This window comes from Primulina tabacum, chromosome 5 (assembly GCF_025594145.1).
Source record: "Primulina tabacum isolate GXHZ01 chromosome 5, ASM2559414v2, whole genome shotgun sequence".
In the NCBI taxonomy this organism is placed as follows: Eukaryota; Viridiplantae; Streptophyta; class Magnoliopsida; order Lamiales; family Gesneriaceae; genus Primulina; species Primulina tabacum.
The window spans coordinates 36,854,206-36,859,247 of NC_134554.1; positions in this window are offsets into that span (position 1 = coordinate 36,854,206).

Sequence of the window (5,042 nt, forward strand, 5' to 3'; positions counted from 1 at the left end):
TTGAGCAAACCCGTCTTAATGAGAACGTGGGAAACTTGACCCTGGAACAGTTGGGCCAATTCATCGCCCGTACAGTAGATGAGGTCATGAGGAGGAACCAAGAGTCCATGGGTGCTGGGGAACAGGCCCCTCGTCAGGAGCATGAGGGAAATGTTGAAGTCCACCAGAGTAGGGTGGAGGAGACGCAACCCATACAAAGTGGAGAGATTAGTGAGATGGGGGAGATGTGGAAGGAGATACGGAGGTTGAGGGAGCAGATAGGGAGTAGGGTGCCGATACCCAAGAGAGGAAGCCCTTTTTCACTAGCCATATTGGAGGAAGGGCTTCCTCCGAATTTTCGACAGTCGAATGTGGGAGAGTACGATGGACATACTGACCCCGAGGAACACTTGGGGAGATTTGAGAATGCGGCCCTGTTACATCAATATTCAGATGGAGTCAGGTGCAGGGTGTTCCTGGGCACGTTGGTGAGGTCAGCCCAGCAATGGTTTAATACCCTGCAGCCCAACTCCATACAGTCTTTTGACGATTTTGCTACAGCTTTCTTGCACAGATTTGCCAGCAGCAAGAGGCACCAGAAAAATTATTTGAGCCTGTTCGTGATGAAACAACAAGAGAATGAAACTTTGGGAGAATTTGTCCAGCGTTTCAACAGTGCAGCGCTGGAAATACCAGCGGCTACCCCTGACATCATGATAAGTGCCTTCACACAAGGACTGAGGGGAGGGGAGTTTTTCAAGTCGCTGGTCAAGAAGCCTCCGTTGAGCTATGATGATCTGTTGGCTCGAGCTGAGAAATATGTAAACTTGGAAGATGCCCAACGGTACAGAAGGATGGAGGGCCGGCCCGGAGGAAGTAGAGTTTAGGGAGCGGAGAAAGGAGGAAGGAAGAGGGGTGCGGGGGAAAGAGAGGAAGACAGAACTAGTAGTAGAAGACAATTCTCATCCCATGTTCCCCTAGATAGGAGTCGGGACGAGGTGATGGAGGTGAGGGAGCCCGCGGGGAGGTGGGAGAAGTCGCGAAGGGTTGGGTACAGTGCTAGATTGTCTTCACGGGATAGACGAGAAGGATCCTCATTAAGGAGTCGACAAAGGTCTCGCTCGCCCCCTAGGCGTGGTCAAGGCCCTCCATGGATAAATCAGAGGATGGGTGAGCAGAGAGGGGAAGGTGGATGTCAAGATGTCCCTCAGGAGCTCGTGGAACCGAGGAGGGGAATGAATGAGGATAACCACCCTACGAGAGGAATGATTTATATGATCTCGGGGGGTGCTACTGATGGAGACTCTGGGCGAGCTCGGAAGGCACATGGGAGAAGGTTGTAGAACTTTGAGATATATAGGGGTGCAGACTTACCACAAGACCCCGTCATCAGCTTTGGGCCGGAAGACCTCCGAGGCGTTGTGACTCCACATAACGATGTCTTGGTGGTAACGACCACCATTGCCAATTATGATGTGGCGAGAATATTTATTGATAATGGCCCGGCTTAGCAGAGGAGTTATGAGATGATGAGGTGAGAGTTTGATTTTTCCTGCTAAGGCCCGGCTTAGCAGATGAGTTAGAGGGTGGAGATGTTGATTTTATTTTCCTGCTAAGGCATCGCCTAGCAGAGGAGTTAGAGGGTGGAGGTGTTGAATTTTATTTTCCTGCTAAGGCCCGGTTTAGCAGAGGAGTTATGAGATGATGAGGTGAGAGTTTGATTTTTCCTGCTAAGGTCCGGCTTAGCAGAGGAGTTAGAGGGTGGGGGTGTTGATTTTATTTTCCTGCTAAGGCACCGCCTAGCAGAGGAGTTAGAGGGTGGGGGCGTTGAATTTTATTTTTCTGCTAAAGCATCGCCTAGCAGAGGAGTTAGAGGGTGGACGCGTTGAATTTTATTTTCCTGCTAAGGCATCGCCTAGCAGAGGAGTTAGAGGATGGAGGTGTTGATTTTATTTTCCTTCTATGAACTATTTTAGCAGAGGAGTCAAGGGCACGGGGAAGTGGAAACTATTTCCCTTCAAAAGCTTAGTAAAGGATCTTGAAGATGGGGGCGACGAGGGCATATTGTGTTAGAAAAATTTATTTCGTTTGTCGTTAACGAACAATGTTTGCCGCTGCGAAAATTACGGGGACCGGTCAGGTCGCGGGGATCGACCTGCCCGGTCAGGTCGTGGGGGTGTGGGGGCAACGCCCCCATAATTTTTTCAGAAATTAGACAATCATTCGCAAGGGGCGTGCTTGGGCGAGGGCATGTTTGGGCGTCGGGGCGAGCTGGCGGATGAAGGGCGAGCTGGCGAGGGCAAGCTCGAACGTTGGCGATGGGCGAGCTGCAGGGGCGAGGCTCGTGTGGGCGAGCTTATGTGCTGGGAGAGGGGCGAGATGGCGCTGCTGGGCGAGCGTGCAGAGCGGGCGCGCGGCATGCTGGGCGAGCGCGCATTCTGCTGGGCGAGGAGCGAGATGGCGCTGCTGGGCGAGATGGTGTGCAGGGCTGCCGAGGGGCGAGGGGCGAGATGGCGCTGCTGTGCGGTGGGCGAGCGCGCGGCGTGCTGCTGGGCGAGCGCGCGTGCTGCTGGTCGAGATCGCGCGTGCTGCTGGGCGAGATGGTGTGCAGGGCTGCCGAGGGGCGAGGGGCGAGATGGCACGCAGGCGGTGGGCGAGCTCGCGGCGTGCTGCTGGGCGAGCGTGCAGGGCGAGCTCGCGGCTGCTGGGCGAGCGTGCAGGGCGAGCTCGCGGCTGCTGGGCGAGCTCGCGGCATGCTGCGGGGCGAGCTCGCGGGGCTCTTGCATGGGACGAGCGCTCGACTTGCTGAGCGTCAGAGCAGGCGAGGGCGGGGTTGTGTGGGCGAGAGTGCGGCTGGGCAGGGCGTGCGCGCGGAGAGGCTGGCTGGGCGAGGTGGCTAGGGCGGTTGGCGCGGGCGGTGATTTGCGGGGTGATGTGTAAGCAAAGGAGAATTGTTGAATGTAACGCAAAGGAAATTTTGAGGAGACTAGTGAGCAGCAGAGCAAAAATGCACAACTCACATGTTGCATACCGAGGACAATACAATTAATCGAACTTCGAACCTGCGATTCAGTTCGACTTGGGAGGGGGAGACTGGTGATACCCCAGGGATGAGCCCATCAAGATCTGGCCCAAACTCTCGGCCCATATCTAGGGCCCACAGGTGAAGGGCCCATGACAAGCCCATGTATTCTCCTATAAATATCAGGTTTGGGTGTTCAGTTGATAAATTCACTATATTGTTTTCAGCAGCGCCCTTAGCTGCTCCCCCCATATATCCTCAGTCTCTGACTTGAGCGTCGGAGGGGCTACGTCAGGATACCCTCCTGGCCCCCTCCTAACAGTCTTATTTGCGATTTCAGGCCCAGGGTAATTTTGGAGCCCGTGTCTGGATTAATGACGCTTGCGTGGATCGGACCCTAAATTTCCCGTGAGTATCACATTTGTAAAGGTCGCAATAAAGAAAAACTTACACTAAAATCACGGTTGGATATACGTTGGGAAAGTTGTCTTGATAACGTAAAAGCTGTAAGATTTAAAGCTCCTCAAATAAGAGATGTACTATTGCATCTAGTAAAACATAGTGGTGATGCAATAAAAGTGAGTGATGCGGGATCATTAGCAAATTATGAACTTCGAAGCTTTGAATTCCTCGTGTACATGGTAATATGATTTGAAGTATTGTAGAAAGTAAATAAAAACATCAAGATTCTCCAAAGAAAGTCTGTGGTTATTGATGAGGTATTAGCCTCTTAAAATTTTGATTATCTTTTTGGAAGAATACATAAATACTAGTTTTGAAGCCGTGAAGAGGAAGATGGAAAGATTTTTTAAAAAATGTAGGTTGAACACATATTTCACGAAACTCATATCCATCATAGAAAAAAGTTTTTTTTTTTTTGATGAAAATGCTTGAGATGAACTAATAAATACAAGAATATGTTTTTTGTGAGACGGTCTCACGAATCTTTATCTGTGAGACGGGTCAACCCTACCGATATTCACAATAAAAAGTAATACTCTTAGCATAAAAAGTAATACTTTTGCATGAATGACCCAAATAAGATATTCGTTTAACAAAATAGACCCGTGAGACCGTTTCACACAAGTTTTTGTCTAAATACAAAGAGCTGAATAGTATTTTCGAGTAAATTATTTTTTGAAAATAGTTGATAATGCTATTTATTTGCTCAAGACAAGATTTGAGCACTTTCAGAAGAGACATTTGGATTTTTTTAACTTGACCAAATAGACGACGTGGATGATGAGAGTTTGAACAATTCATGTGCTGCACTTGCCGATTTTTTGAAACATGAGGATGATTATGATATCAATGCGCTCGAACTATTTTGTGAATTGCAGTTACTTATAAAAGCAATACTAGGGATATCCAAATCAGTTGAAGCCTTGAAGTATGTCAAAAATTTGCATAATAAATTTCCTAATGCTTGGATAACTAATATAATATTATTAACCATACTGATTACAATAGCTTCAGCCGAAAGAAATTTTTCAGAGTTGAAGTTGATAAAGAATTATCTCCGATCAACTATATCATATGATATATTGATTTTGGCCACATTGTCTATTGAAAAAAAGATAGTAGTTCATCTTGATTAGAATAATTTAGCTGATAATATTGTGCAACAAAAAGCGCGAAGAGTACAAATAATTTTGCAATCAAATTTAGTTTATATTATGTCATTTCTTATAATTTAATAAATTTATGTAGTATATTGGGTATTAGCGATAATTATGTGTATTTCTCTAAGATTTTTATATTTAATAACAAAATTATATAAGATATTTCCTAAAAATTAGCTTAATACGATTTCCAATTTTCTGGACACAGCTAGGCTCGGGAAAATTAATTAAATAATCTTGATCAACCATTTTTTAAGAAAATGATATCCTCAAGTGTATTTCAAATACATTCAAGGATGTCATTTTTTTTTTTTAAAATTGATCGAGATTAAAAAATAAAATACCCCGCTGGGCTCACCCAAAAAGGGTTGGAGACTTGGAGCTCATTTACATGCATATTTGGTTGAATTATCAAAGAT